Genomic DNA, 10515 nt, shown 5'->3' with positions numbered 1-10515 from the left:
TCAATAAGAAATTACAATTTTTAATTAAAAACCTGTGTTTTCTATCAAATTTACTTCTTGCGTGAATTTTGAGACACCCTGTATATATATTGAAAAGCAGAGGTGAGAAGGTCATTCTGTAATTTAACTGCTATTTTATTTCCTGTATATATTTCTTGAATAGATTGTAAAAGTTGGTTTGGTATGTTTAAATCGCTTAATATTTTAAACAATTTTTGTGTACTAATTTTGTCAAAGGCTTTTTCATAATCAATAAAGGCCACGTGTTTCTTTTTGAAATTCTCTTCTCTTTTCTATTAATAATTTTAAAGTAAAAATTGGATCTATGCAGGATCGGCCTTTTCGGAAACCATTTTGTTCTTCTAGTAATTTGTTTTCTACAATGCTGCTTAGTTTCTCTTTTAATATTCCTGCATATATTTTATATCTTGTATTCAGCAGGCTAATTTCCTATAATTATTGCAATTGTCTTTATTTCCTTTTTTATAGATTATGACAACCAGTGTTTTTTAAAGCGTTAGGGTTTTTTCCAGACATCCAAACCATATTAAGAAATTTCATAAATCTTTCATTAAATTTTTCACCTGCATTTTTGTATAGTTATATATTTATATTGTCTTCTCCTGGCATTTTCCTATTTTTCATCTCCTTTATTATATTTTTCAGTTCTAACATTGTGATATTTTCTATTAGGTCATTCTTTGCCTTATAAAATTTTAATTCATTGTTCTCATCTGTCCAGAGATTTTGGAAATAGGTCACCCATTTTTCTAAATCTATTGTTTGTATTTTTATCTTTACTTTTATTTCTTTATTCGTGTATTTTATTACTTTATAGGTTTTGGGTTGTGGCTTAAATAAATCATTTTCTAGTTCTGTTACGAAATTGTTCCATCTTTCTCTATGTTTTTTTCCTTACTTCTCGTTTTGCAATTGCACTATTTCTTTTATACTCTATTTCTGCTTCTATGGTTTTGGAATTTAGCCATTTCTGGTAACTATCCTTTTTGGTTTTTATTATATTTTCTATTTCTTTGTTCCAGTCTCGTAGTCCTCTTTTTCTAATCCATTTATGCTTTATTCCTAAGGTTTCTGTTGCTGCTTTTGTGAGAATTTGTTTCAAATTTTCCCATTCATCTTCTATGTCACTTGATTCATGTGTGATTTCTGTTTTTAAGTTTGTGCATTTTTGATATTGTAGTCTAACTTGAGGATCCTGTAATGAAGAAATTTTGAAATTTGGCTGGTAAGAATTTTCAATTCTATGTGTTTTTAGCCACTTCGGTTTAAAACGAATTTTTGCTGATACCATATAATGACCAGTTTAATTCAAAGCCTCGATATGCTCTTACGTCTAAAATTAACTCCGCTAATTTAAAATTTGTGATAACGTAGTCAATTACTGATTAGTATCCTCTAGCTGACCAAGTATATTTATGTATTTCCTTGTGTTAAACATTGAATTCATTATTCTTATTTTATTATAAATGACGAAATCGCCCAATCTGCGACCATTTTGATTACATGTATCTTCGCCAAATTTACCTATGTTTGTTTTTGTATTTTTTGTTTCCTATTCTGGCATTTAAGTCTCCTGCTAGCAGTAAATATTCAATTTTGTTTGTTTTATCTATGGCATTCTGTAATTCTTTATAAAATATATTACTGTCTTCTTCTTTTCCCTCTTCTGGTGCAAATGCACCAATTATTGTTATGTGGCCTCTTAATGTCTTGAGTCTAATTTCTGTTAGTCTTTCATTCAAATAGTTGTAATATACAATATTGTTCTTTAGGGATTTATGTACCATAATCATTATACCTGCTTTTGCTCTTTCTTCTTTTTTTTTTTTACCCCACTGTAGATTTGTATATAGTTGTTTATTTCTTTTGTACCTTTTTGTCTTTTCTTTGTTTCTGTTACTATACATACCTTTATGTTAGCTTGGTTTAGTTGTTTATCAAGTTCTTCTTCCTTGTGTGCAATGCTTCTCACATTCCATGTTGCAATCTTCATTATGTGTTCCTTTTTCCAATTTCGTTTACCGTTTCCTGGGTTGTGGTCTTTTCCCTGACAGTCCGTCCTGCTTTTATTTGCATGAAACTTGAAAGTATTTTGAATTTCCCCAGGGCAGGTTACTAACCTGTCGCTGGTACCTAACGCCTCTGGACAGGTAGATCTAACAGCATTTACTCTGTTAGGGTGTTAAGGTTATACCGCCCATACTAGGTCGCCAGTGCCTCGTTTATAAGAACAGGATGGAGCACGGGAAGGTGAGGTTGACATTTGAGTGGGAGAGGCTATGTATTGCGCTTCACCACCCCTTCCACTCCGCTCCAACATCTGTAGCTGATAATCAAGAAATAGAAAATTTTTACAAGAATCTTCAACAGGCATTAAATTACAAGTCAACATACACATTCGTTGGTGGTGATTTTAATGCCAAAATAGGATGTGGAAAAGAAAACGAAACGTATATAGGACCACATGGCCTGGGAGAAAGAGATAGAAGAGGAGAGAGATTAGCTGAATTTTCTGCAGCTGAACAACTCTTTATCATGAACACTTTATTTCAACAAACGCCAAGGAAGAAGATGGACTTGGCAATCACCGAATGGAGACACAAAAAATGAAATTGACTATATTTTAACAGACTGTAAAAGACTGGTACAAAATGTTGGTACAATAGGCGAAACATACTTCAACATGAATTCTGACCGCAGACTCCTCAGAGCCATTATAAGAATAGACCACAAAAAAGAACAACATATCAGGGCAACATCAAACCACAAAAGACAAAAAAACACAAACAAATAGACTACCACAAGTTCAGGAAGTACATAGAAGAGACTGACTGAACTATTAAGAACTGTTACATAAATGATGACTATATTGACTTTATTAATAAATTCAACGAGTGCAAGAAAAAAATCAGAAATTCCTGTGAAACAAAGGAAAAGAAAGAACGACTTTCACCTCAAACTATAGAACTACTGAAAGAGAAAAGAACAGAAGAAATCTGAAGAAAATTTTCTAGAATACAAAATTATCTGTAAGTTACTAAGTTAAAGAATTCTAGAAGATTACAAACCTTTCAGGATACAAAAATTAAGAGAAGCATTGCAGGCAAAAACCAGCCTGAAAAAAATAGAGAAAGACTTAAATTTTAAACAGTCAATTCCATCTGCTTTACAGGATCAAAATGGAGAAAAACATACTAATAGAAAAAGGATACAAGAAATTGTGCAGAAGTTTATAATGATCTCTATGCAACTAAGTGCCAATTTTCAGAACCCATCATTCCAAAACCAAGGAATATACTAGATGTACTTCCAGAAGAAATAGAACATGCCCTTAATAAAGTGGGTAAAGGTGAAGCCTCAGGCCTTGACCATGTTAAGGTTGAAGAAATCCAACAAGGTGGACCAATTATTTCCAAAGCGTTGGCTGCCAGATTCACGCGGTACTTCAAAGAAAGAACGATTCCAGAGGAAAACCTCAAAATCTATACTACTATTCAAAAAAGGGACCAAGGAAGACATAAAAAAACTATCGTCCAATCTGTCTACTCTTTCACATATATAAAATCATGAACAGAGTAATACTGAACAGAATCCGAAACCACTCTCGAAGACAACTCCAGTAGAGAGCAGGTAGGATTCAGAAGTGGCTTCTCCACAATAGATCATATCCAGGTCATTTCACAACTAACAGAAAAATTCAGACAATGCCAAATCCTGCTATGTTTCCCCTTTATTGATTTTAAAAAAGCATTTGATACCATAGAACACAATATAGTCATCAGTGCTTTACTGGAAATAAATGTGGACCTCACTTACATCCACATGATAAAACAAATTAACAAAAATCAGACCACACAAATGACCCTATTTGATCAACCTATAAATATAGACATAAAGAGAGGGGTCCGTCAAGGCGATGTGATCTCTCCAAATCTATTTACCAGCACTTTAGAATACATTCTGAAAAAAATAGACCTAAACAGAGGAATAAGCATAAATGGTGAAAACTACAAATCATTATGTTTGCTGATAATCTAGTACTGATATCCCACAACCCAAAATACTTAGAAGAAATGGGTGAAAAATATACACAAACAGCAGTAAGATAGGCTTAGAAATTAATCTAGAAAAAACAAAATGAATCAAAAACATCTACACAAGTGACAGTCACCTATGTATTGATAACATCCCTGTAGAACAAGTTGACTCATACAAGTACTTAAGACAAACAATAAAAATGAATAATGATTTATCTGAAGAACTAGCAAAAAGAAAGAAAGCTGCGTGGCTATCATTCAACATACTAAAAGAAACACTTGAAACACTTACTGATCAAAATCTTGACATCTCTGCGAAGGCAAAACTATTTAATAGTGACATGCTTCCATCACTCACATATGAATCAGAAACATGGAACACGACAAGAAAAGAAGAAGAAACTCTCAGAATAACTCAGCATGCAATAGAACGCAGGATTTGTAACATCAGCAAAATGGAACATGTTAGAAACACCGAATTAAGAAAGAGATCAGGCATAAAAGATGTGGTAACTGCAGTATATGAAAGCAAGATGAGATGGGCAGGTCACATAGCCAGACTCAGGGATAACAGATAGACATATAGAATACTCAACTGGCAACCAAGAATAAAGAGAACACCAGGAAGACCACCTATAAGATGGGAAGATCCACTAGCAAAATTTATGGGTATAACATGGATGAGAGAAGGTCAAGTACGAGATCGTTGGATGCATCTTTGTGACCTGCACTCATGGAGAAATTCTGAGTGAAACACAGGTTCATCAAGGTAATAGATATAGTAATTAGTGATAGACATGAGCCAGCTATCTCTGATGGCTACTGGTGCAGATTAAACTACCCACTCAGTCTCCAAAAGCTAGATATGATATAAAGGCCGATTAAAAATGTATATAAATGTTGATGTATAAATATTGTTGATGCTATTCAAACTTCTTTAATCTCTGTAACTCAACTGGATGGCGAAACTCTTTGGCTAGAAATACCCCAGTTCGAAACCTATCTAGAATGCAAAAAACCTTTAGCAGGGTTTATCACATATGATCTTTGAAGTAGACGAAGTAGAGGTGCTAGTTTTATTTAAAATTCTCGATGTCAGTTCTTCTATAAGATTACAATGGATCTCGGCGCGTGCGTTATGTGAATGAGCAAAGGAATTGACATTATCCGAGACTAGGTTTTTTAATTTGAGTATTAGCTCAGGAGTAGTGCCAAGAGCGTGGACGGAAGCTATGATAGCTCCATTATATATGTCAAAAACAGGTTGAAACTACATATCTGTGGGGTATCTCGGGAGTGATGATTGTTAAAGTTTTGGAAAAGTTCTTAAAGCCATAATTTAAGACTGGGTGAAAAATAATCTGATACTCTTCAAGGAAGGTCTTGCCTCAGCAATTGACTTTGTTTCTATTAGAAAGCAATTCTAGTTAAAGATAAAGGTAATGCCTATATTGTTGATTTTTGCAAAATCATTTGTCAGAATACCCCATGCGAATCTGTTAAGCGAAAACAAATGGGAATGGATACTGGATTTGTGAGATGGATATGATGATGATTGTCAGAGCAGATGACGGAGCACAGCAAAAGGTAAAAAAAGTGATGCATAGTGCAAAGATTCTGTTCTTGGTCCATTGTTGATTAACTATTAATGATATTGGAGACAATTTAGAGTGATATCCAGTTGAATGTTGATGATGCAAAGTTGGGAAAGCTATAGTATATAAAGACGATGTAGCGATACTACAGAATGATTTGATCCATCTGTTATTGTGTCCCTGGTTAGCCTAGTGGCTATGTGCTTCGCAACCATATGCTTGGGGAAGGAGTGTCCTAGGTTCGATTCCCGTCGACGACGTGAGGAGCTTAAGGATCTTCCTCAGCCAGAAAAGTTAGCCAGTCTTAGGTGTGGACAGCAGGATTTCCCCCCAGCTTATCTGGGGTTTTTCATTCCGCAAGCAGGCAAATCGGCCCCGTGAACACAAGCGGATACAGTCAGGAATACTTAAGACAATCTCTCCAGCCATAGGTCTGAATTGTCAGCTATGCCGGTCCCGAGCCCAGATAAAAATAGGGCGTATTGAGGTGGTACCATACCTCCCCATAAAAGGGGCTCACGGCCGTTGAATCACCATACGAAATGAGATGAATTCTGTTATTGTAGCCAAAGGATAATGATTATCCTTTTAATGTGGAAAAATGTAAAGTTATTCACTTTGGATTGAAAAAGTTTCAGTCTGCGTATTCTATTGATGGGGTGTCGTTACTGGAAATTGATGAGGTCAGCTACTTATGCATGCCACTCCTATTATTAAGAATAATGTCTTTTAATTTATTATTAATCGCTAACGCCATTTATTCGCTTATGGGGAATAGGCGAGGCAGTGTAAACCCTATCTAACTTTTGGAGATTGAGTAAGCAGTTCACTCTCCACCAGTGGCCAATCAGAGATGATTAGCATTAATTTTAAGTGACATCCAATGAAGAAACGGCAAAAAAAATCTCCATCTCATTTCCCCTAACTATATTTATTGTCTGAAGAAATCTCTTTATTTTTTTTATTGCGTGGTTTCTAGGGTCGATTTTCTTGATTTTACTGTACAAAAAAACCCCACTTTCTGGGAGAAGAGTCCCTCTTGCCTATTAGAAATCAACTAACTCGAGAAACAGTTGAAGAAAGGCTTAGAAAAAATTCCTCCAGTCAGCGAGCAGAATTGAACTTAAGACTTTCTTCGAGCGAGATAGTACTGTGAATGCAAACGCACTTTCGCTGAGCTGCACAGGCCTTTCAAACTATGATATGAAACAAATTGTGCAGTGATGAAACAAATTATATGCATTCTTAAGGTATCATATTTTCCTCAGACTTATCTCTTGAGAGATATAAGCATAAAGTAAGTGAAATTATGGATGAATAAAATGAGGATGATTCTTTTAAATTGTCTTAACAAGGAAATGGGCGCTTTGTTAAGCGCAGTTAAGACGGGGGCACGAAAAGGTGCGCATGTAGAAGTAGATTGGACGTTTGGCAAAAACGAACGGAAGGCTGCGAAGGAAATAAACCAAATATAGCAGAGGAAAAAAGAGGTGACGAATGACACAAGAATTCTGTGTGGAGATTCCATTACCAAACGTGTGATGCATGAAAAGGTGCACAAAGTTTGTTTTCCATGCGAGAGGATCAAGAAGGTGATTGATTTGAATATAAGATAAACTCAACGTGAAAAGTAGTTACAGGTAAAGTAGGAAGAACAATTGATTTGGATGGACACAGGGAGAATGTGATTATCGATATCTGTAGGCTATTAAGGAGAGGAAGACAGTGTGGTAGGAAGGGAAAGTGTGTTGTCAAGATGGGACAATGAGTTCAAACGTTATGTCATACAGAAATCATGAATGTTATGCTAATAGAGCTCAGAGAGGGGGAAATACATGCGGTTTTGTGTGTCTCGAATGCATTCAAAGGACAAATGAAATTATATAAAAGAGATGGATTGCATTTAAAGGAATTTATTTTGAATCAACTGGATAGACTGTTGTTGTAAGGAAGTGTAATCAGTGATATGTACCAGAAATTATAGGAAGTCAGAGGTGATGCTAAAGAGTAGGAGATAGAAGAAACAAGAATGAAGTGTTTGTGAATGGAGAGGAGAGGTAACAATGTGAGAACAGGAAGTGAATGGAGATGATCTGCATAAGAAGGGTGTGCTCCTGGATGCATAGGGAATAGTTGCGTCTTCGTATATATATTGGATAAGGGGTGTAAAGGTAAATGAGCTGAAGCAGTTGTGAAGTCACAGATAATGGGTAGGACTGGTTGTAGACTAGGGAATGAATTGCTATGTTTATTTACGAATGCCAAAATTATCAGAAATAAGTAAAATAAAGTTTTGTTGTAGTAATTGAATTTATTACCTTGAAAATAGCCGAAATAAGTAAAAATTGGTTAGATGAAGATATCCTGATTGGAATAGGAATGCATGGTTACTGTAACGTTATTGTAAAGATAGGAAGAACAAGATGAAAGCAGGATTATTATCCCTGCAGAAAGTTAAGATACATTGTAAAACAGTGACAGGGTTTTGATGCAGCATGTGAGATAGAGCTAGATAAGATGACATATTTACTTAAATTTTACTATAGTATAAAGAAGGAAGGCCTGTATTGATCAATGGAAGTGGCACTTGCATCCTCTGCTCTTGATCACTCGAAATTAGACTTAAGTTCGTCTAGTTGCCGACTGGAGAAACTTTTTCTAAGCCTTTCTTCGACCAGTTCCCGAGTTAGTCGATCTCTGATATGGGAAAGTGGGATTTTTTTCCGGGAAGTCGAGTTTTTTCATTCCTTAAACTCAAGAAAATAGATAGTACCCACATTATTTCAGACAGTAACACATCTTGTTAGGGTTAGGTACAAAGAGGTGGCAGCAGTTTGCCAGCCTCTTCATTGGTGGCTGCTATAATTAGTGATCCACTAGTAGCCAGCTATCCCTGATTGGCTACTAATGGAGATTGAACTGCCCACTCAGTCTCCAAAAGCTAGATAAGGTATAAAGGCCTCGCTTATTCCCTATAAGGGAATAAAAGATGTTAGCGGATTTTATAAAGAAGGTAGGGAAGGTAGAGGGAAAGAAATGTATAGGCAAATTAGTTTAATGAACAAGAGAACGACGATAATTGGTGGTGTTTATTGTTTGAATTTTATTGGTCACATTACTAAAATGGTGAGTACATGCACTGAGTTTTGGCAATCATGTTGAACCTTTTAATCTATAGCAACAGAGAATTTATAGTTCCGTCGCATAAGGGGTGATCAGCAAAACATGGTTTACTATGCACATATCTGTTCAAAGGAATGATGATAATGTAGAGAGAGAGAGAGAGAGAGAGAGAGAGAGAGAAGGCATAGAGAAATTCGCTAATTCTGTGTCAGCTCTTTGAAATCTCGAATATAAAGACAGCAGAGGGAACAGAATTTTCAGAGCCTTACAAAAAGCAGTAAAAAAGAACGATGCAACATAGGTTGGTGAGAGGTTGTTACCAGATTATTATTATTATTATTATTATTATTATTATTATTATTATTATTATTATTATTATTAAGGGCAACTCCAAGGAGTCCTTAGACTCATCGAGGGAGGCCCTAAACATCATATCAAGAACAACTATTCGACATTCAAATAGTATCTATTATACTTTGCTTTGAACTTATTTACAGTCATGGCACCCAAAACAAACTGTGGCAGCCTTAGTCCACTCATTCACTACTCTCCAAGTAAAAACCTAGTTCTAACACCCATGCCCACTACAGTCGTGCTCAGTTTCCATGGATGGCCCCTACTTCTCTCATCACCAGACCTGTTCTGAAAAATTTTCTCGGAACTAATCTTGTAAAAACCCTTCAGTAATTTGAATGTCTCAGTCATATCATCCCTTTTCCACCTATCAACCAATTTCTGTAAACCACAGATCTTCAACCTGTTCTCGTAAAGTTCATTCCATAGACCAGCTATCATCTTGGTCACTCCCCGCTGGATCCTCTCTACCTCCTCTCCATCAAGAAGAAACCCAGGGACCAGATCTGGGCAATGCATTCTTATCAAGGCTCAACAAAGAGGAACAATAACTTGCTAATCTCTGCTCGTCAATGTATTCTTCAGTAATTAAGTGATCTGATGAGCTGATTTAGCCACTTTTGCAATGTTCTCCCTAAACTTCAACTCCCTATCCACCAACACCCCCAAATCTCTGGCTTCATCAACCTCCTGTTGCTAATTTTTTCACTCCAAAATGCATAACCTTACACTTTTCTACATTATGCTGACATCCATTCTCATTAACCCAGACTGCCAATCAATCCAAACCATCCTGCAAAATTTTGACATCATGTGCATTCACTATTGCTCTACCCAACTTGGCATCATCAGCAAATAAGTGAGCAGTTCCTCTCAGATCCTTTTCTTATCATTAATGAACAAAGTAAATAGCAGTGGTCCAAGAACAGAACCGTGCGGCACACTACTAGTCACAGGCCTTCTTTTGGACTCCACTCCTGAATAAACTACTCTCTGATATCTCTCCATCAACCACCCTCCTATCCATCTCACCAACCTTATATCCATCTCCATGTGCTGAAATTTACTGATTAGAATTCCATGTGGTATCCTGTCAAAGGCCTTAGCAAAGTCCAGCAGTATCACTGTATTAAAAAAACGTGAGCAAGTTACTGAGGCATCACTACCCTTCATTGATGTGGAGATTTTTTTGGAGTAAAGGTAGAGAGAAGGGAATAAGAGGTCATTCATAGGAACTGTATCAGGAGTTTGTGAACAAGGAAGTGAGAATTGAGTTCTTTTCATGAAGAGCAGTTGGTAAGTGGAATTCTTTGACTGAGATGGTGGTGATTGCAGAAACTCTGGACTGTTAAGACATGGTTTGATAATCTTTCTGTGTGAGATTG

The sequence above is a fragment of the Typopeltis vanoorti genome, chromosome 8 (assembly GCF_054136105.1).
Source record: "Typopeltis vanoorti isolate ZY-2024b chromosome 8, IOZ_Tvanoo_1.0, whole genome shotgun sequence".
NCBI lineage: Eukaryota > Metazoa > Arthropoda > Arachnida > Uropygi > Thelyphonidae > Typopeltis > Typopeltis vanoorti.
This window is presented reverse-complemented; position numbering follows the sequence as displayed.